This window comes from Schistocerca piceifrons, chromosome 5 (assembly GCF_021461385.2).
Source record: "Schistocerca piceifrons isolate TAMUIC-IGC-003096 chromosome 5, iqSchPice1.1, whole genome shotgun sequence".
Lineage (NCBI taxonomy): Eukaryota > Metazoa > Arthropoda > Insecta > Orthoptera > Acrididae > Schistocerca > Schistocerca piceifrons.
Window position 1 is genome coordinate 283,638,550 of NC_060142.1, and position 23,584 is coordinate 283,662,133.

Here is a 23,584-nt window from a genome sequence, read left to right on the forward strand (position 1 = left end):
TGTTTTTGGATGTGCGCCTGATTACTGAGAGGCCGGACTACTGAGGGCGGGATTAGCGAGAGTCTAGTGTACCATACCTCGTGAGTGAAGAGATAGTGGTACTCATCTCGCTACTAACGCAGAGAAGCAATGCGTATAACATGCAGATGTCCTTAATTCAGCTGGGGTACTTAGCGTAATTAACCTGCAAGGACTGACAGTGACGCGACGCCGAACGTTGTCCAGGCAAGTGCCGCGGATTACGTAACGCGAAGGCGTGACATTGAGCAAAGTAGGGCTTGCGCGTAACCGCGCCGTCTGTCTATCTCCGCGCATGCGCGACGGCGCCCTGTGGCTCAGTTCGGGGACCGCCAGCGGTGTGGCCGCAGCGAGCAGCCGGCCAGCGTCTGCTCTGCATAACAACAGTGCCTCTGAGGTGGGTGGTGACGTCACACCATTACGCTCTCCGCGCAGTTCGTGCGACTAGGTACGAATGACACACAGGAAACACTCTATTTACCAACATTGTCACTTCGTAACCCGTCGATAATTTAAAACACCTCGGTTCACGCATTTTCGAGTGAGAGCTTTTCAGTAAAAATATCTGTCAGCTTAAAAACTGCTAAATTTTGTTTCTTTATTTGTTTGTTTAATCAGATGACGACCTTCAGGCCTTCTCTTACTCCAGGGCACGGTTTTTCACACCAAAATTTTGGCACTAATATTATTTATTGTTAAATTCATAGCGATAATAATATATCGTGAATTATAATAACGGAACCAAGATATTGCCCTGCAGCGGAAGTTATTCGTGATTTATGTACCACACACGTACATACTACGCTCAAGAATACTTATCAGAGATTTGTCTGTTGTGTAATACTTTTCTGACTTTACGTGAAGTTTGTTATTTATAAAAAAAAAAGTTCGTTAAATATAGAATTAACGTAGACTCTGACCACATATCAGTTATCACAACCTTTATTGCGTATTCAAATTCGTTGGCTTCGTCAATTTTCAATTAAATTGTCACTTTCCAACCTAACCTACACCACAATCAAAATATCGGGACCGGAAGAGAGGGGGTTTGAGGTGACGCTATCATACTCCAACCGGTCCAGCTTTAGATACATTTAAGGCAGAAAAGGTTTTAGCAGTCACTGTGGCGATGACGTAGTTAATGGTACTTAGTATTTCAACAGTGAGTGAGTTGCTAGGAATACCGATGGAGATGCAGTAGATGTACAGTAATAGTAACAACTAAACATAATGATAATGTGCACACGAGAAAGGGTACAAAGGCAAATAGTTAACAACATGTTGATTAAAAGAGAAACGCTGGTAATTTCGTCCTTTTTCACTGTATTTAGTAAACATTATTATATAAAAAATCTTTTTTTTTCCACTTTTTCACTCATTTCCATAGAAATGCAGACTGCTGAAGACGTTGGGATACGGGAGTTCAAATGTGTAAGGGACTGTCAGCTGTACTGTACAAAGGTATTCCCGTGTGGAAGCAGTATTTTCATGTAGTAATTCGTGCAATACAAGCAACAGTCATTCTCACAAACAACGTACTAGATCAGTATATTGCGCTACATCTTAATTTTCGTTGGTTCTGCATTTCTTTTCATTTTTTTTAAACAAAATCTTATCATTATTGTGCTGTTTTTCCCCGCGCATCGGTCTCTATTTTCTTTCTTTTTTTCCTTCGTACGGGAACTGTTGCAATTTTGCGTCTCTGAGTTTAATTGTTGTGTATTGCGTTTCTTGCTATATTCAATTGTCTTATCTCTGCACCTCCTTTTCCAGAAGGAGCATTTTTTGCTGTAGTATACGCGACTGAAAAAACCGTTTCCTGACTTTGCTGTTGCTACCTCATTATCCTTGGTATTCTCGAATTTCTTTCCCTGTGGTGTTTGTGGATCCGGAAATGAGATCTATTCACATATTAGTCACATGGCTACCACACCAGTAGTCTGGGGACGAGGATTATGATAAGTATTACGCCGGTGTCTCTCAGATAAGTGTACTTTGATAAAATCCTGACGCAACGCTGTTGAGTGGGGCGATTGAGCAAATGCACGCAGATAACTATTGTGTTTCACGTAACACGTGAGGAAGTTACCATTTTCATACGGCCAATGTAAAACGTATTTAGTGTTTTATTCTGCTGCATAGACTCATACACCAACACACAATTTCTTCCTCACTGTAAGAATGCCGGAGGCTGTAAATATGTGTGTATAATCCGTCAGATAAGACTGTTTGTCCTTCAATGATAGCATAGGAGCTAAGCGGCAAATTGGTATGTACATTCAGATTAACACGCGAATCGTTGTCGTGGCGGCTTATGAATGCACGTCAGCCTATTAATAACGCCTGAAGTAGATTAGTAAACAGTCACGCTAAACTGAAGTTCATCGAAAAGTTTTTCGTGGTCTCCATGTTTTGTAAGTAGAATTTTTTGTGCGGGCCGGCAGCTGATAAAGTATTTTTCCTGTAACCAATGGTTGTACATCTACGTTCTTAATTTTTCTTGAATTTATTTGTTCACCACAAGTTTCGGGGTCGCAGCGCCTTAGTTTGGGGACGACTGTAGCGTGCTGCCCAGTACGGCAGCGTTCACGGCACACTTTCATTTTGCTAATTTGAGATTGTTCTTCGGTGCCACGTTATTTTATGTGAACATTTTAACTGCAATGTGATGACAAAACTGTTCCACCAGGTGTGCAAAATACGAGGGGTGTTCAATAAATAATACAACACACTTCTTTTCTCGACCAATTTCAGTTGGAAAAATGCAGAATTTGCTGCGGGACATCGTGGAATATTCCTGCCCCAGACCCTATTAGTTTCATGAAGTTCCGATAGGTGGCAGCGCTATATGTAACCTTCAAAATGGCGTCTGTAACGGAAGCAGAAAGCTGTCATTGTGTGTATCTTTTAGCGGAAAACAAGAGCTCCGCAGATATCCATAGCCGTCTGCAGAATGTATAAGGAGACCTACCAGTAAAGAAAAGAACGGTGAATGTTGGGCGAGGCGTCTGTCACCATCGCAACAAGGTCGCGCAAACCTGTCCGATCTCCCGCGTGCCAGCCGGCCACACACAGCTGCGACTGATGCATTGATGGACTTTAGCGTGTTCGTCGCCACAAAAATGCAATGAACTTCTCCTAGACAACGCAAGGCCTCTTACAGGTCTGCGCACCCGAGAGGAGCTTTCGGAACTTTATTGGACTATTCTTCCTCATCATTCCTACAACCCGGATCTCGCATCTTACGACTTCCATCTGTTCGGCCCAATGAAGGATGCACTGTGCGAGATGCAGTACGTGGATGATGGGGAAGTTACTGATCCTCTCCCTCGACCTTGAACGTGCCTAAGATCTTGTATCGCATTCTGGTCTCCCCTTCAAGCTCCAAACCTACGCCCATCTTATTAACTACATCCATCTGATCGCCTCCTTTCTTTCCTACCGTCCTTCCTATGTCACCATCCATAACACGGCTTCCTACACCTTCTATCCCTCTGCCGGTGTGCCCCAAGGTTCTGTCCTCTCCCCTCTTCTCTACCTCCTTTATACAGCAGTCATGTCACCGCCTTCACCCTCCGTCCACCTTTTCCAATACGCTGATGACACTGCCTTCCTTGTCCTCACCTCCACCCTGTAACGCTCCCAACACCTTCTTCAATCCAATCTTGACCGGTTCACCACTTGGTGTAACCGGTGGTTGCTCAAGGTCAATCCTTACAAGACCCAGGCAATCATCGTAAGCAAAACCATCCCTTCCTTCCGTCCCCTCGATTTCTATCTTACTATCTACAGTCGTCCTCTCAACCTCACCCCCACCCTCAAGTACCTTGGCGTCACCGTTGACCGTCGCCTCTCCTGGACTCCCCATCTCTGGATGATCCAAGCCAAAGCACGCTCCCGACTCCAACTCCTCAAGCTCCTTTCTGGCTGCACATGGGGTCTGGACTCCTGGACCCCTCCACTGTCCTCCACAGCTGTAAATCCCTTATCCGTCCCATCCTCTGTTATACCCATCCTGCCTGGATCACCGCCCCCCTACCTTCTACAAATCCCTTCAAATCCTGGAACGCCATGCGCTCCACCTCACCTGTCGCATCCGCCTCCCCTCCGCCACGCAGATCCTCTACAACCTAACCCCGTTCCCACACCTCCTCCTTTTCCTAGAATGGATTTGGATCCTTTACACCTCCCGCAAACTTGATCCCCCTCACCTGCTTGTCCCTCCCATCCTTTCTCACCCCCGTCCAATGCCGCACCTGTACTCCCACGTCCCACCCGCACTCCACACTCCATACCCTTGCCCAACGTGGCTTCCGCCAACTCCCCCTTCCTGATGATGCCCTCATCCCCTCCATCTACCCCTCCTACCAACTTTGATCCTCCCCTTCCTCCCCCTGTGTTTTCCCTGCAGGGGACCCTCTTTCCCTTCTCTCCTCCCTCTCTTCCTCCCTCCCTCCTTCCCTCCCTCCCTCCCCTTCCCCCAGTCTTCCACACCCCCCTCCCCTCCCCTCTCCTCCTCCTCTCCCACTAGCATCAAACCCCTCGCCCACCTACCCGCACCTCTTCTCTTTTGCAGGTCCCCAGGTATTTCGCATGAACAGTGGATCTTCGTGCGCCAGATATCGTCTCCAGTGCTCATGGGTGTATTCGCGTCAGTGCTTCAGTGTCTCTCCGTTTGTGCTCCTCCGTTCAAGTGTGTAAACTCTGTCTTCCCCGTTTGTGTGCAGTTATGAACTTTTTTATTTAAACATTGCGCCCGTGAACGGCGTCATTTATTTTACTATGTCTGTCTCCCGTTTTCATCCACCATGTTTGTTTGTTTTTCTCTCTTTATGTTGCCTGTCCATATTCTCTGTGGCCGAAGAGCGGAGTAGATAGGCCGCTGCCGGCCTACCTTTCTGGTAAAGGTTTCAAAATAACAATAAAGAAAAAAAAAGAAGAAGTTACTGATGCAGCAAGACGTTGCATGGCCCAAGTACATCGAATTGAACTGAGAATACGTTGGAAAATTGGGTTTTGTAGCCCAAAGAGTGGGGAATAGTACAGTGCAATGCAATCCTGAATATAATCGACCTGCTTTCAGAAACAAAGTGTTGCATTACTTGTTGAACGTTCGTAGCACACGAGACGGGGGAAATGCTCTAAAACCTCAAAAAGGCAGGTTCTGACTCTTACCGAGTCATCAGTTTAACAAGTTTTGGTTAGAAAATACTGACGCGACTTATTTTCATCTACATCTACATGGATACTCTGCAAATCTGGCAGAGGGTTCATCGAACCACATTCACAATTCTCTACTATTCCAATCTTGTATAACACGCGGAAAGAACGAACACCTATATCTTTCCGTACGAGTTCTGATTTCCCCTATTTTATCGTGGTAATCGTTTCTCCATATGTAGGTCGGTATCAACAAAATATTTTCGCATTCGGAGGAGAAAGTTGATGATTGGAATTTCGTGAGAAGATTCCGTCGCAACGAAAAAACGCCTTTCTTTAAATGATGTCCAGCCCTAATCCTGTACCTTTTCAGTGACACACTCCCCCATATTTCGCGATAATACAAAACGTGCTGCCCTTCTTTGAACTTTTTTCTAAGTACTCCGTCAGTCCAGGCTGGTAGGGGTCCCACACTGCGCAGCAGTATTCTAAAAGAGGACGGACAAGCGTAGTGTACGCAGTCTCCGTAGTAGATCTGTTACATTTTCCAAGTATCCTACCAATAAAACGCAGTCTTTAGTTAGCCTTCCCCACAACATCTTCTAAGTATTCCTTCCAATTTAAGTTGTTCGTAATTGTAATTCCTAGGTATTTAGTTGAATTTACGGCCTTTATATTTGTCTGATTTATCGTGTAACCGAAGTTTAACGGATTCCTTTTAGCACTCATGTGGATGACCTCACATTTTTCATTATTTTTAGTTAACTGCCAATTTTCGCACCATTCAGATATCTTTTCTAAATCGTTTTGCAGTTTGTTTTGATCTCCTGATCACTTTATTAGTCGATAAACGATAGCGTCATCTGCAAACAACCTAAGTCAGCTACTCAGATTGTCTCCCAAATCGTTTATATAGATAAGGAACAGCAAAGGGCCTATAACACTACCTTGGGGAACGCCAGAAATCACTTTACAGAAGAACTGAAAAACTGATAGCAGATGATGAAACCATTCTTCATCATGGTAATACAAACACACACATAGTATAAGAAACAGCGGAGAAAAACCTATAATTTATGCCCCATTGCCAATATTTTCCAAGATTTATCGCCTAACTGCCTAAAAGCGTGGACAACAATTTCGATCACCTCAAAAAGCTTTTTGAATCTTTCCCAAACCATATTTTTGAGGCGCCAACATAAGAATGGAAAAACTTTTCAGCGTTGGCTCGACCACATGCAAAAGTGTGTAAATTTTAAAGACGAATTTTTTGAGAAACAAAAAAAAAGGAGTCAGCTGAAATTCTAATATATAACAACAGTTTTAACAGAAACGAGGGTACACTGCTAGTAAAGCGTGGTGGCGGGCTTTGGCTAGCGAAAGGAAGCGAAGACGGATGCTTGGAACTTGTAGGGAGGCGGGAGCAGCTGTTTTAAACGTGGCGCCGGCCCCACGTGCCATATGACGTCACTCGGTCTCGCGGCGAACTGGAGCTGCAGTGAGCTCCGCAACTCACCTTCCGCGCAAGCGGCGTTTCGACACACTTTGATTGCTGTCAGAGGCTGTAATCGTGCCTCCATAAACAGAAAACAGTACCAGCCCCGGCAATCAGAGGTTTGTACTCCTGACAACGATAGCAGAGGTAGCCATCGAAAGCTCCAGCATTTTATTCGAAAAGATTTTATTCATACAACGACTCTGACGACAAATAAATAGAACCAATAAAACTATCTGCACCAAAAATGTTTTTTCCTTCGTTGTTTCTGTAAAATTTTAAACGGCGGCTGTCCAAAAATGATAAGTAGACGTACCCAGCAATTAGGTTGGCAATAATAGCTATTAAAATTTTATAAATACATATTTTATTTCATGTATCATTTTAACACTGCCTTTTATTATGGACGCATATGTAACTAATGAAAAAGGTGAGGTGATGACGTGCAGCAGCGCCGCTATAGTCACACCTCCTGTTGATAGATTGTTTACCTATCAGGAAAAAGAGAACGTCCCTATCATTGTACTGTAAGTTTTGTTCAAGTTAGGTCATCGTATCTAAAAATGGTTCAAATGGCTCTGAGCACTATGGGACATAGCATCTGAGGTCATCAGGCCCGTAGAACTACTTAAACCTAACTAACGTAAGAACATCACACAAATCTATGCCCGAGGCAGGATTCGAACCTGCGACGGTAGCGGTCTCGTGGTTCCAGACTGAAGCGCCTAGAAGCGCTCGGTCACTCCGGCCGGCCATTGTATCTACACTACTGGCCATTAAAATTGCTACATCAAGAAGAAATGCAGATGATAAACGGGTATTCATTGGACAAATATATTATACTACAACTGACATTTGATTACATTTTCACGCAATTTGGGTTCATAGATCCTAAGAAATCAGTACCCAGAACAACCACCTCTGGCCGTAATAACGGCCTTGATACGCCTGGGCATTGAGTCAAACAGAGATTGGATGGCGTGTACAGGTACAGCTGCCCATGCAGCTTCAACACGATACCACAGTCCATCGAGAGTAGTGACTGGCGTATTGTGACGAGCCAGTTGCTCGGCCATCATTGACCAGACGTTTTCAGTTGGCGAGAGATCTGGAGAATGTGCTAACCAGGGCAGCAGTCGAACATTTTCTATATCCAGAAAGGCCCATACAGGACCTGCAGCAGACGGTCGTGCATTATCCTGCTGAAATATAGGGTTTCGCAGGGATGGAATGAAGGGTAGAGCCACGGGTCATAACACATCTGAAATGTAACGGCGACTGTTCAAAGTGCCGTCATTACGAACAAGAGGTGACCGAGACGCGTAACCCCATACCATCACGCCGGGTAATACGCCAGTATGGCGATGGCGAATAGACGCTTCCAATGTGCGTTCACCGCGATGTCGCCAAACACGGCTGCGACCATCATGTTGCTGTAAACAGAACCTGGATTCATCCGAAAAAATGACGTTTTGCCATTTGTGCACCCAGGTTTGTCGTTGAATACACCATCCCAGGCGCTCCTGTCTTGTGATGCAGCGTCAAGTGTAACCGCAGCCATGGTCTCCGTGCTGGTAGTCCGTGCTGCTGAAAACGTCGTCGAACTGTTTATGCAGATGGTTGTTGTCTTTCAAACGTCCACATCTGTTAACTCAGGGATCAAGACGTGGCTGCACGATCCGTTACAGCCATGCGGATAAGATGCCTGTCATCTCGACTGCTAGTGATACGAGGCCGTTGGGATCCAGCACGGCGTTCCGTATTACCCTCCTGAACCCACAGATTCCATATTCTGCTAACTGTCATTGGATCTCGACCAACGCGAGCAGCAATGTCGCGATACGATAAACCTCAATCGCGATAGGCTAAAATCCGACCTTTATCAAAGTCGGAAACTTGATGGTGCGCATTTCTCCTCGTTACATGAGGCATCACAGCAACGTTTCACCAGGCAACACCTGTCAACTGCTGTTTGTGTGTGAGAAAACGGTTGGAAACTTTCCTCATGTCAGCTCGTTGTAGGTGTCGCCACCGGCGCCAACCTTGTGTGAATGCTCTGAAAAGCTAATCATTTGCATATCACAGCATCTTCTTCCTGTCAGTTAAATTTCGCGTCTGTAGCACGTCATCTTCGTGGTGTAGCAATGTTAATGGTCAGTAGTGTAGTTACTGGTGCTATTTTGTTTCATTTCGTTGTTTTCCTGACGATTTTTCACTTAGGTGTCAAAGTTATATTTAACATTTACGTAAAATGATATGCACTCACCTGTCAAAAATAATTGTTGTGCAAATATGCTACATCTAAATTTCTTATTTAAGATAGGTGTGTTTTATATACACTGTGTAACTTTATATTTGTTTCTATAATTCTATGAGGTCATCCGAAGATTACCAGGGCACGAAACGAGTAATGAGGAACGAAAGAAACGTGTCTAAAAACAGCTTTATCATGTTACCTTCCATTAGGAATGTGGAATTCACTCAACGACTGTGATATGACTTTCAGAATGATGGAGCACAGCAATCAGTCGTCCTTTCCTTTCAGGTTTTATGAAACCAAATCTTGATTTCGTCTAGTGCCTAGCCGTTGTCAATGCACTATTTCAGAGTTTCAATACATGTTCTAGTACGACGTTCCCCTGTTGATCGAGCTTTTGTCACAGATTCGTTCGCCGGCCGTTGTGGCCGAGTGGTTCTAGGCGCTTCAGTCTGGAACCGTGCTGCTGCTACGGTCGCAGGTTCGAATCCTGCCTCTGGCATGGATGTGTGTGATGTCCTTCGGTTAGTTAGGTTTAAGCAGTTGGAAGTCTAGGTGACTGATGACCTCAGATGTTAAGTCCCATAGTGCTCAGACCCAGCCACAGTTCGTTCAAGATATTTACAGTAGTCTTGAATGAACTGTGACAGAAGCTCGAACAACAGGGGACCGACGTTCTAGGGCATGTATTGAAACTCTGAAATAGTGCTGTGATAATGGCTAGGCACTAGACGAAATCTAGATTTGCTTTAATAATTCCTGAAAGGAAAGGACGACTGATTGCTGTGTTCCATCATTTTGAAAGCTAAAACATCTATTACCTTTTTTCCGAAATCATCCATCTTTTTTTAAATTCCTTATAGTTTCTTTTGATAACAGTGGTCACACATCACTACCAAGACTTTCAGTTAAATTTACAAAATTTTAAATAATTACAATCTTTTTGTAATGCGTGATACTTCTCGGCTGTGTTCCTAAGGGTTAACCCCCATGGATTTCTTTGCGACCTGATTGTCTGTAAAGAAGATTTCAGCCAGGAAAACGCAGGAATTCACTGGAGGACCATAGCTGTCGTGAACCACAAATCTGACACTTCGTTAGACCACAGGTAGAACCGCAATGCCTCGAGCCTTTTGCTACAGCTTTGACATAAAGGCAAAAAACCGCGACTTGGTCCGGTCAAGCTTCACTGCTCTCTGGCGTTGCGACGCCTTTTCATTTTATTGATGTCACCGTCAGATACGAACTCATCTGTAGATGGCCAGCGCATAACTCCCATAATTGCCACAAGATGACAGTCCAAATGCCAATTAAATATTGAATGCTTAACAGCACATATATTACACATTCATCACTACTATAATTATAAATTACATACACAAACATTCCTCAGAAACCGGTCTCTCTATCAGTGGCAACCATATCAGAATGCCTACGGTAATTCTTGAGATTAGCCTTCACATACAGTCAGAAAATATAGCGTCGGGCTTTAGTAATATGTATAAATGTTTTGTTCCAATATCTATTTAGCATTGGCTAGTACAGACATACCAGTGATTACATATACATATATATAAATATACATAGTTACAGATAGGAATCTTCGTATTGTTTGTGCTTCAAAAACTGAATATCCAGTCCTTCAATCCAGCGCACAGCATCTGGAGTTGCCAGAGGGTAGTCCTCACCATCACTGTGACAGGCTCGAATCTTGCAGTCACTAAAAATGTGATGAAAATCTGGTGTGGAGCTTCACAGTCACAGTCTGGATTGGGCAGCTTTTCCACTTGTGGAGAGCATCTCTGCACCGGCCATGTCCCGTTCTGATTCTGTTCAGAGCATTCTAGGTCTTGTGTGGTAGTGGGATCTGCTTGGAAATCTATCAGTTGTAAAGATATTATGGAGGCCTAATCTGTGACTGCTTCCCATCGACTTTTCCATTCGCAAAGACTTTTAAAATCCTCCCATATATGTCAGTAGCATCACGCAAGGTTGAGTGGCGCAATTTTAGCCTTTTAAGATTCAAAAGTGACAAGTCACTAAGCTCGAGTTGACCAGGATTAGCGAGCGAGTGGTAGCGCTGTGGTTAAAACACTGAACTCTCATTCGGGAGGATGACACTTCAAACCCGCATCCGGCCGTCCGTGTTTAGGTTTCCCGTGATTTCCCTAAATCGCCTCAGGCAAATGCCGAAATACACTACTGGCCATTAAAATTGCTACACCACGAAGATGACGTGCTACAGACGCGAAATTTAACCGACAGGAAGAATCTGCTGTTATATGCAAATGATTAGCTTTTCAGAGCATTCACACAAGGTTGGCGCCGGTGGCGACACCTGCAACGTATTGACATGAGGAAACTTTCCAACTGATTTCTCATACACAAACAGCAGTTGACCGGTGTTGCCTGGTGAAACATTGTTCTGATGCCTCGTGTAAGTAGGAGAAATGCGTACCATCACGTTTCCGACTTTGATAAAGGTCGGATTGTAGCCTATCGCGATTGCGGTTTATCGTATCGAGACATTGCTGCTCGCGTTGGTCGAGATCCAGTGGCTGTTAGCAGAATATGGAATCGATGGGTTCAGGAGGGCAGCACGGAACGCCGTGCTGTATCCCAGCGGCCTCGTATCACTAGCAGTCGAGATGACAAGCATCTTATCCGCATGGCTGTAACGGATCGTGCAGCCACGTCTCGATCCCTGAGTTAACAGATGGGGACGTTTGCAAGACAACAACCATCTGCACGAACAGTTCGACGACGTTTGCAGCAGCATGGACTATCAGCTCAGAGACTAGGGCTGCGGTTACCCCTGACGCTGCATCACAAGACAGGAGCGCCTGCGATGGTGTACTCGACGACGAACCTGGGTGCACGAATGGCAAAACGTCATTTATTCGGATGAATCCAGGTTCTGTCTACAGCAACATGATGGTCACATCCGTTTTTGGCGACATCGCGGTGAGCGCACATTGGAAGCGTGTATTCGTCGTCGCCATACTGGCGTATCACCCGGCGTGATGGTATGGGGTGCCATTGGTTACACGTCTCGGTCACCTCTTGTTCGCATTGACGGCACTTTGAACAGTGGACGTTACATTTCAGATGTGTTACGACCCGTGGCTCTACCCTTCATTCGATCCCTGCGAAACCCTACATTTCAGCAGGACAATGCACGACAGCACGTTGCAGGTCCTGTACGGGCCTTTCTGCATACAGAAAAAGTTCGACTGCTGCCCTGTCCAGCACATTCTGCAGATCTCTCACCAATTGTAAACGTCTGGTCAATGGTGGCCGAGCAACTGGTTCGTCACAATACGCCAGTCACTACTCTTGATGAACTGTGGTATCGTGTTGAAGCTGCATGGGCAGCTGTACCTGTACACGCCATCCAGGCTCTGTTTGACTCAATGCCCAGGCGTATCAAGGCCGTTATTACGGCCAGAGGTAGTTGTTCTGGGTACTGATTTCTCAGGATCTATGCACCCAAATTCCGTGCAAACATAGTCACGTGTCAGTTTTAGTATAATATATTTGTCCAATGAATACCCGTTTATCATCTGCATTTCTTCTTGATGTAGTTTCGTTAAAAGGTCACAGCTGATTTCATTTCCCATTCTTCCCTAATCTAAGCTTGTGCTCCGTCTCTAATGACCTTGTTGTCGACTGGAGATGTTAAAAACTAATCTCCTCCTCCTCCTCCTCCTCCTCCTCCTCCTCCTCCTCCTAGACTAGGATTGTTGGAGATCTTGTGGAATTCCCTCATTAGGGCATAGACATGTGTAGATCAGGAGGCATTATACCAGTCAGCATTAGAAGCCAACGAACTGGAGTAGATCTGACTGCGCCATATGTTGCGCGAGTTGTAGTACTCAGTTTGCTGTCACCACGTCCTGTACGATGACTGTTCATCCAAACAGGTGCACAGTACTCAGCATTTGAATACCCCGAACCCAAGGCTGAACACCACAGGTTGGTTGCTGAAGATCCTCATGTAGTTGTTAATACCTTATGGAGAATGTTGTTTCGAGTCCTCCGTTTTTGAGCCAGGTTCAGAAAGTGCTGCTTGAACAATAATGTACAGTACAAGATGAAACGAAGATATTTTGTGTTCGAATTATGTCAAAGAATTCTGCGAATGAAACAACTACTTTACTAGCACCAGTCATTGATTTATTATGTCCACAACGCTTTTCAAAGGTTTAAACCTCCATCTTCAGATGGATTTATACGTTTTAGTACGACATACGTGTGGGTTTTGTGAAGTTATGCTGTAACGTGTGCCACTGTCTAGTGTAGGTTCAAAACAGTATTTCAGAACACGGTTTTGAGGAGGTTTTTTGACTAACAACTAAATGTATATCTAAAGGTGAAAATAAACAACCAAAACAGAATAGGATATAAATAAATCAGTGACTGATAACAGTAAACTTGTTATTTCATTCGCAATAACAGTCACGGTAAGGCCTATCCTAAACTTCCGCATTTGAAGAATTTTGCCTCTGAAACTACACACATCAAAAAAAGTTTTGCATCACCTCTGTCCCGAGAGTTCCGGAACCTGTACAGAAAATTGGAATAAAGGTCAACGTAAACATCATTTCCGCCATTTTTATTGCTCATGAAAATCACACATTGCTTGTTGTACTACCATACAGCGATATCTTCAAAGGTGGTGGTCCAGATTGCTGTACACACTGGTACCTCTAATACCCAGTAGCACGTCCTCTTGCATTGATGCATGCCTGGATTCGTCGTGGCATACTATCCACAAGTTCATCAAGGCACTTTTGGTCCAAATTGTCCCACACATCAACGGCGATTCGGTGTAGATCTTTCAGAGTGGTTGGTGGGTCACATCGTCGATAAACAGTCCTTTTCAGTCTATCCCAGGCATATTCGATAGGGTTCATGTCTGGAGAACATGGTGGCCACTCTAGTTGAGCGATGTCGTTATCCTGAAGGAAGTTGTTCACAAGATGTGCACGATGTGGGCGCGAATTGTCCATGAAGACGAATGCCTCACCAATATGCTGCCGATATGGTTGCACTATCGGTCGGAGGGTGACATTGACGTATCGTACAGCCGTTACGGCGCCTTCCATGACCACCAGTGGCGTACGTCCGCCCCACATAATGCCACCCCAAAACAGCAGGGAAACTCCAACTTGCTTCACTCGCTGGACAGTGCGTCTAAGGCGTTCAGCCTGACCTGGTTGCCTCCAAACACGTCTCCGACGATTGTTTGGTTGAAGGCATGTGCGACACTCATTGGTGAAGAGAACGTGATGCCAATCCTGAGTGGTCCATTCGGCATGTTGTTGGACCAATCTGTACCACGCTGCAAGGTGTCGTGGTTGCAAAGATGGACCTCGCCATGGACGTCGGGAGTGAAGTTGTGCATCATGCAGCCTATCGTGCACAATTTGAGTCATAACACGACGTCCTATGGCTGCACGAAAAGCATTATTCAACATGGTGGCGTTGCTGTCAGGGTTCCTCCGAGCCATAACACGTAGGTAGCCGTCATCCACTGTATTAGTAGCCATTGGGCGTCCTGAGCAAGACATGTGATCGACAGTTCCTGTCTCTCTGTATCTCCTCCATGTCCAAACAACATCCCTTTGGTTCGAGACGCCGGCCGGTGTGGCCGTGCGGTTAAAGGCGCTTCAGTCTGGAACCGCGTGACCGCTACGGTCGCAGGTTCGAATCCTGCCTCGGGCATGGATGTGTGTGATGTCTTTAGGTTAGTTAGGTTTAATTAGTTCTAAGTTCTAGGCGACTGATGACCTCAGAAATTAAGTCGCATAGTGCTCAGAGCCATTTGAACCATTAGCCATTTGGTTCGAGACGGGGGGACATTTCCCTTGATGAGAGCCCTTCCTGGCACAAAGTAACAATGCGCACGCGAGCGAACCGCGGTATTGACGGTCTAGGCATGGTTGAACTAGAGACGAGCTGTATACCGCCTTCCTCTCGGTCTAATAGGTGCTGCTTATGCATGGTTGCTTACATCTTTGCGCGGGTTTAGTGACATCTCTGAACAGTCAAAGGGACTGTGTCTGTGATACAATATCCACAGTCAACGATTATCTTCCGGAGTTCTGGGAACCGGGGTGATGCAAAACATTTTGAAATGTGTACATTCAGATTCACATTACAATATAGTAATATATTATTATATTTCCTGACAACAACAAATGACGCAATTTATTATATAAAAAATTTAGATGTCTGTGAATTACATGCGTTATATTTTGTGTTATATTTAATATTGTGCTTAAAAAGCCATACGGTAAATAAAATAAATACATTATTCTAAAATCTTACACAAAAGTGACTCATTAAAACTGAGGGTGACGAGAAGTTACTTAAACGCGTGGGTGGTTGTGGGTGTGCGGGGGAGGGGGGGGGGGAGGGGGGGAGAGCCGTGAACAAAGTGAGACTCCTGCATGAGTAGCTTGTTAGTGCTATCCACCACCCGGCATTAGGCGATCAGCTGTTTTGTCGCTGGGCATAGCTGCCCCAACTTCATACTGTTCGAACTACTACGTTGATTTTCATAGTCACGCAGCGATGCGAGGGAGACTCTTTCAGCGGCTTGAGTGCTTGGTGCATGACCTACATAAGCGGCGGGGAACGCGGCACAGCGTACGGCTGGTTGGCTGAGTCGTTCAAGGTCGCGCTATGTCAGAAGCTCCGACGCAGGTTGGCAGTCAGCCAGAGCGCGTGGCCGCACAGCTGTGACGTGCGACACCGGCGGTTCCACTCGACCGCGTCACGGCAGCCGGGCAATTTATTTCTTATTTTCTGTTTTCCCGTGGGACTACCTGAGCTAAATGGTGCATATAAGCTGGCTGAATACGGTACGTATCGGAAAAGTAGACTGGCTGCTGTAAATTTCGCGATAATATATAGTGAGGATAGCACAGCTTTCTTAGTGAAATAAACTGGGTGAAGTTGCGTGCTAAAGGTGGTTGAACCATAGTAGTCTGATACTTTTGTACACCCGTTGCCTCACGAGCGGCAGTGACGCAACATTTAAGGGAAAGCCTGGAAAAAATATATCAGTTTCTTGGTCAAGTTACAGTGTTATGTGGGGATATGAACTAACCACCGGCAGACTGGGAGACTCAAGTGATTAGAGAGGTACTAGAGACAGGGAACCGTAAGAAATTACGTTAAATGTTTCTCCGAAAACTACCCAGGTCAGTTAATCGGAGAAGAGACTCGTGAGGGTAATAAATAGGTCTGAACTTTCCGCAGGGCATAGACCAGAGAATCGGTGATAAAGCCATTATAGTGTCAATGAATATGGGTCTCAATAAGAATGTGAAGAAAGATAGGAAGATATTTCTGTTCAGAAAGTTCACCAACAAAGGCGTTTGAAATAACCTGAATTGTCAATATCAAACATTCGTCTCTCAGGCTGAAAATGTCCAGTATGAAGATCAAAGATCAAGACTGCTGTGAAACTTGGCAGCAATTGGCAGCGGTCGTAATGTTTTGTCTGATCAGTGTATATGAAATCCGGCGAAGAAAGTAAAACAGAGAAAAATCAGCAAGCCAATTGGCATGTGCGTTTTTATTTAATACGAGAATTACATGCGACTAACAGGATAATTAGTAAGTGGAATATTGCAATAATAGCTAAGAAAAGCATATTGGTCAACGGAAAATCTACGATGGCTGCGACAGGTGGAACATCAGCGCCCTTGGCGGGTTAATGTATGGTGCAGCATTATGGGAGGAAGGTTAATTGGCCCCCATTTTATCGATGCCAATCTAAATGGTGCAATGTATGCTGATTTCCTACGTAATGTTCTACCAATGTTACTACAAGATGTTTCACTGCATGACAGAATGGCGATGCACTTCCAACATGATGGATGTCCGGCACATAGCTCGCTTGCGTTTGAAGCGGTATTGAATAGCATATTTCATGACATGTGAATTGGTAGTCGAAGCACCATACCATGGCCCGCACGTTCACCGGATCTGACGTCCCCGGATTGCTTTCTGTGAGGAAAGTTGAAGGATATTTGCTATCGTCATCCACCGACAACGCCTGACAATATGCGTCAGTACATTGTCAGTGCATGTGCGAACATTACGGAAGGCGAACTACTCGCTTTTGACAGGAATGTCGTTACACGTATTGCCAAATGCATTGATGTTGACGGACTTCATTTTAAGCGTTTATTGCATTAATGTGGTATTTACAGGTAATCAAGCTGTAACAGCATGCGTTCTCAGAAGCGATAAGTTCACAAAGGTACATGTATCACATTGGAACAACCGAAATAAAATGTTCAAACGTACCTACGTTCTGCATTTTAATTTAAAAAACCTACTTGTTACCAACTGTTGGTCTAAAATTGTGAGCCATATGTTTGTGACTATTAGAGCGCCATCTGTCACAAAGCAAAAAAAGTGGTCCAACTAAAACATTCATATTTCTTTACGTACTACACGAATATGTAATAAAAATGGGGGTTCCTATTTAAAAAAAAACGCAGTTGATATCCGTTTGATCTATGGCAGCGCCATCTAGGGGGCCACCCATAGCGCCATCTGGTTTCCCCCTTCAAGCTAGACAAGTTTCGTCCTTTGTAGTTTTTTCGTTTGACGCTTATTTCGTGAGATATTTGGCCAGGTCACGATCAATGGACCACCCTGTATACTGACCTCTGCTCAACTTCACGTCGTCCATAAACTTGATGTGGTTCGGATCTTCGTTTTCTTCAGCTTCTGAGAGTGTTTGGGGGTCTAAGGCGCTACAGTCATGGACTGTGCGGCTGGTCCCGGTGAAGTTTCGAGTCCTCCCACGTGCATGGGTGTGTGTGTTTGTCCTTAGGATAATTTAGGTTAAGTATTGTGTAAGCTTAGGGACTGATGACCTTAGCAGTTAAGGCCCATAAATTTCACACACATTTGGACATTTTGAGAGTGCTTGGGAACAGGGCGCACGTTGAACTTCAGACAGCTGCCTGAGCAACCAGCAGGGACTCTAGCATCCGCAGGAAACATGACAGGTACATGATATACTGTCAATGTGAAAGTTGCGTCGCTGGGAGAGTCCCCAGTACACTAATACTATGGTTTGCTTACAACACGTCTTCGCTTAGCAGCCGACCAGCGGCAAGGGAAAGAACTCTTTATCAGTGGGGAACTGGCGCTTTGTCGTGTTCAGAATAGTGCCTTCAGCCGATAACAGTCTCGTGCTTTCCAAAAGAAACACGGGCTGCCACAAAATAAGAGCCTAGTCTCGAGTGCAGGTTTTTTCTTTTCTTAGGAACCATGATGCAAAGCTAGTTGCTGAGGGCGAAAACACGCGATGTGTAAAAATGCTTGTGATGTCACAAGGAGAATTTTTTTTTGGAAAGGAGGAGCTTTATCATTTTTTTTTGGGCAGGATTTTGGATGAGAATCAATTACGCCATTGGCGAACTGACAGTTCTTAAACAACGACTGGCAGCCATGCCTCGTTTGGCGGGAAGGAAAGAGCAGGCTTAGGATTCGGACAGAGAATTCGCGAATTCCACGTGGTTCTTGTTGATGAATGGATCGCTGTTGCCTGCTTTCTCCACACGAGCAGCCGGCCGGGTGCCCAGAGTGCGTGTCGACGGAAGGACGACAAATCCAGTACTTCGCAGCGCAAGTCGCCACAGCAGCACACTGCACGTCTCAAGGTGATGATCTGCAGTGAGCATTAGTAGCAGTACCGGCTCCTTCGGACAATCCTTTCTCAGAATGTAATCAGATCATTACAGTTATCTTCCTACATCCACCACCGCACTAGTAGATACACACGTATTTCAGTCTGTCAGGCAGACAGTAACTGTGTTCATTTAGTTGTTGTTGTTGTTGTTGTTGTTGTGGTCTTCAGTTATCAGACTCGTTTGATGCAGCTCTCCATGCCAACCTATCCCGTGCAAGCTCCTTCACCTCCCAGTACCTACTCCAACATACATCCTTCTGAATCTACTTAGTGTATTCATCTCCTGGTCTCCCTCTACGATTTTTACCCTCCACGCTGCCCTCCAATGCTAAATTTGTGATCCCTTGATGCCTCAGGGCATGTCCTACCAACCGATCCCTTCTTCTAGTCAAGTTGTGCCACAAACTTCTCTTCTCCCCAATCCTATTCAATACCTCCTCATTAGTTACGTGATCTACCAACCTAATCTTCAACATTCTTCTGTAGCACCACATTTCGAAAGCTTCTATTCTCTTCTCGTCCAAACTATTTATCGTCCATGTTTCACATCCATACATGGCTACACTCCATACAAATACTTTCAGAAACGACTTCCTGACACTTAAATCTATACTCGATGTTAACAAATTTCTTTTCTTCAGAAACGCTTTCCTTCACATTGCCAGTCTACATTTTATATCCTCTCTACTTCGACCATCATCAGTTATTTTGCCCCCCAAATAGCAAAACTCCTTTACTACTTTAAGTGTCTCATTTCCTAATCTAATTCCCTCAGTATCACCCGACTTAATTCGACTACATTCCATTATCCTCGTTTTGCTTTTGTTGATGTTCATCTTATATCCTCCTTTCAAGACACTGTCCATTCCGTTCAACTGCTCTTCTAAGTCCTTTGCTGTCTCTGACAGAATTATAATGTCATCGGCGAACCTCAAAGCTTTTATTTCTTCTCCCTGGATTTTAATACCTACTCCGAATTTTTCTTTTGTTTCCTTTACTGCTTGCTCAATATACAGATTGAATAACATCGGGGAGAGGCTACAACCCTGTCTCACTCCCTTCCCAACCACTGCTTCCCTTTCATGCCCCTCGACTCTTATAACTGTCATCTGGTTTCTGTACAAATTGTAAATAGCCTTTCGCTCCCTGTATTTTACCCCTGCCACCTTTAGAATTTGAAAGAGAGTATTCCAGTCAACATTGTCAAAAGCTTTCTCTACAAATGCTAGAAACGTAGGTTTGCCTTTCCTTAATCTTCCTTCTAAGGTAAGTCGTAAGGTCAGTATTGCCTCACGTGTTCCAACATGTCTACGAAATCCAAACTGATCTTCCCCGAGGTCGGCTTCTACCAGTTTTTCCATTCGTCTGTAAATAATTCGCGTTAGTATTTTGCAGCTGTGACTTATTAAACTGATAGTCCCGTAATTTTCATTCAGTTACAAATTCTAATTTAAAAATAAGTTGCGTCTAGAGGGCACGTTCTTAAAACTTCCAAGTAAATTTAGGACTCAGCATATTCACTTCGTGAAAACCGTATATTGCAGATTTGTAATATTAACTTAGTATTGTCAGATAGTCAGAGGCATTTCATGTTTATATTTTATTTGAATAAATTAATCTGTTCGTTTAAAACTTATTTCTGTTAACACCTTCAGTTAACACTTTGCCGTCCGCACGTCTCTTACAAATTTATTCGCTTGGCGCCGACAGCGCTTGTCACCTTTCCGTTGATGACAAACTTCAAACGCATTGCCTTTCGCGCGCTTTAGTTTTTCCGGAAATCCTCTGTTTTCCCGTATCGTTCCATAAACTCGAATTTTCTTTTCAAATAACTTCTCTGCAAGTTCTACTCTGTTATAATTATTATCCATGTAAAGGTGATGCCACATTCCATAAGAAGGTTTCAATAGTTCCACCACTGTTTTTGCTAAAGGTTGTCCAGCGCCGGAATATATCTTGAATGAGGAAACGTATCCCGTACTCGAATCACACAGCATCCGAATGAGTATACCGTATTTCGTAATTTTTGACGGATTGTAAACTTTAAACTTTAACTGTCCACGCCACGGTATCATTCCTTCATCAGTTGAGATGTTTTGACTTAGATTAAACGTTTCTTTAAACTTTATGCAAAAATAATCAATTACGAATTGCACTTTGAAAAGCCGGTCAGCGTTATCCGGTTTATTGTTGCTGTCGGAAAAATGTAAAAATGATAATATTTGTCTGAATCGGTTGCGAGACATCGTTTTGCGAAACATCGGTGTGTCTAGCAACTGATTCGTTGAGCAGTAATAATCGATCCTTGTTTTTTTTGCGATTCCCATAAGGATAGCTAGCCCAAAACGTTTTCTACGTTCGGGTCCCGTAACGTCGACAAATTTTGCATTTTTTTCCAGTTTCCCTCTATTGAATTTTTAACTGTAATATTTGTTGGGTTTCGTTGCTAATATATTCAAACAGATCGTTCCCAGTATATAATTCTACGATGTCCACGACGCCCTGTGTATCTTTGGGAAATATGTATGGACCCAGAGATCGTTCAAATCTATTATTGGTCCTCAGTAAATCATAGTCTGTCTTCTTCGTCTGATTCATCGGAGTCAGTCGGCAAACATGGCGTTCGCCAAATTCTTCTTGGGCGTATTTCACTATCTTCCGACGATTCTGCTTCACTTTCATTTCAGTGTCTTCTTCCCAATCGGCCAAGTCGTCTGGAATGTCAGACAAGACGTTCGCGCATTCATAATCGTATCGTCTCTTTCGTTTGCTATGATGAAAGTTGACGTGTGTAACTTATTGTTACCTAAACAAAACACCAACAGAATGAAAAAGATACTAAAGTGCTGTCACCGGCCACTGAGCGTTACTATGCTCACGACACCACTGTAGTGTCGCCGGCCGTTGACCGCTATTTCACGCACAACGCCATTGTGATGTCGCCGAGCGGCAAAGTGTTAATTACATTTCCACTATTATGCAATTCTCCACTTTAGGATCCACAACTAGGGCTTTAACATTTCACCAAATTATTTAATCCGTTTGCGCACAGTAATTCATGTTGGTCCTTAAAGTTTTGTCTGCCTCCTTATTAATTTTCTGAGTCAGGTTAACAAACACATGCGGCGTTTTGTAATAGGCGACAGAAATTGTGTCCAATGCGAGTAAATCAATATATGTAGTACCGGAACATTTGTAGATCGCTGGATCGGTCCTTCGAAAAATTCAAAGTGGTCTGCAAGCTCGCCAAATATAACAACTCTTAGCATCCTATCTATAGACAGAGTTAAAACCGCGACTCTACAAGGAATTATCGGCGACATGAAATGATGTGAACAAGGGTCTGTGCCGCAATAAGTGCAGATGAAACTGGACATTCAGTATTGTCTGTCCGAAATCACCTTATAGCACTTACCAGTTGCAATCGCCACAATTGTTAATACACCTGTCCCACTGCGAGGAAAAATCGTCAATGCCCTCCGGGAAAAATGTTGGCGGTAGCCTACGGAAGCATGATTCTACGCAGGAGTGCTCCTCTCTGTCTGAAGCAAATCGACGTCTACGCATGTCTTCCACACCTACATCTACATGGATACTCTGCAAATCACATTTAAGTGCCTGGCAGAGGGTTCATCGAACCACCTTCACAATTCTCTATTATTCCAATCTCGTATAGCGCGCGGAAAGAATGAACACCTGTATCTTTCCGTACGAGCTCTGATTTCCCTTATTTTATCTTGGTGATCGTTCCTCCCTATGTAGGTCGGTGTCAACAAAATATTTTCGCTTTCGGAGGCGAAAGTTGGTGACTGGAATTGCGTGAGAAGCTTCCGTCGCAACGAAAAACGCTTTTCTTTTAATGATGTCCAGCCCAAATCCTGTATCATTTCTGTGACACTCTATCCCATATTTCACGATAATACAAAACGTGCTGCCTTTGTTTGAACTTTTTCGATGTACTCCGTCAGTCCTATCTGGAAAGGATCCCACACGGCGCAGCAGTATTCTAAAAGAGGACGGACAAGCTTAGTAGGTCTGTTCCATTTTCTAAGTGTCCTGCCAATAAAACACAGTCTTTGGTTGCCTTCCCCACGACATTTTCTGTTTGTTCCTTCCCATTTAAGTTGTTCGTTATTGTAATACCTAGGTATTTAGTTGAATTTACGGCTTTTAGATTAGACTGATTTAATGTGTAACCGAAGTTTAACGAGTTCGTTTTAGCACTCATGTGGATGACCTCACACTTTTCGTTATTTAGGGTTAATCGCCCAATTTCGCGCCATTCAGATATCTTTTCTAAATCGTTTTGCAATTTGTTTTGGTCTTCTGATTATTAGTCGATAAACGACAGCGTGGCCGCCTCCGGTAGCTGAGTGGTCAGCGCGACAGTGTGTCAATCCTAAGAGCCCGGGTTCGATTCCCGGCTGGGTCGGAGATTTTCTCCGCTCAGGGACTAGGTGTTGTGTTGTCCTAATCATCATCATTTCATTCCCATCGACGCGCAAGTCGCCGAAGTGGCGTCAAATCGAAAGACTTGCACCAGGCGAGCGGTCTACCCGATGGGAGGCCCTCGTCACACGACATTTCGTTTTCAACGACAGCGTCATCTGCAAACAAACGAAGACGGCTGCTCAGATTGTCTCCAAAATCGTTTATATAGATACTGAACAGGAAAGGGCCTATAACACTACCTTGGGGAACGCCAGAAATCACTTCTATTTTACTCGATGACTTTCCGTCAATTACTACGAACTGTGACCTCTCTGACAGGAAATCACAAATCCAGTCACATAACTGAGACGATATTCCATAAGCACGCAATTTCACTACGAGCCGCTTTTGTGGTACAGTGTCATAAGACTTCCGGAAAACTAAAAATACGGAATCGATCTGAAATCTGAAATCCCTTGTCAATAGCACTCAACACTTC

General features: G+C 44.3%; 1 protein-coding gene across 1 annotated transcript in view; it reads left to right on the forward strand.

Annotated features, from left to right (window-relative positions):
• The first annotated feature begins 317 nt into the window (after positions 1–317).
• LOC124798218 (uncharacterized oxidoreductase YjmC-like) overlaps positions 318–23,584 on the forward strand; it is a 246,676-nt gene continuing 223,409 nt past the window's right edge. Inside the window, exon 1 of the mRNA XM_047261525.1 lies at positions 318–415. The gene's annotated coding sequence lies outside the window, so the exon portion shown is untranslated. The remainder of the gene's footprint in view (positions 416–23,584) is intronic.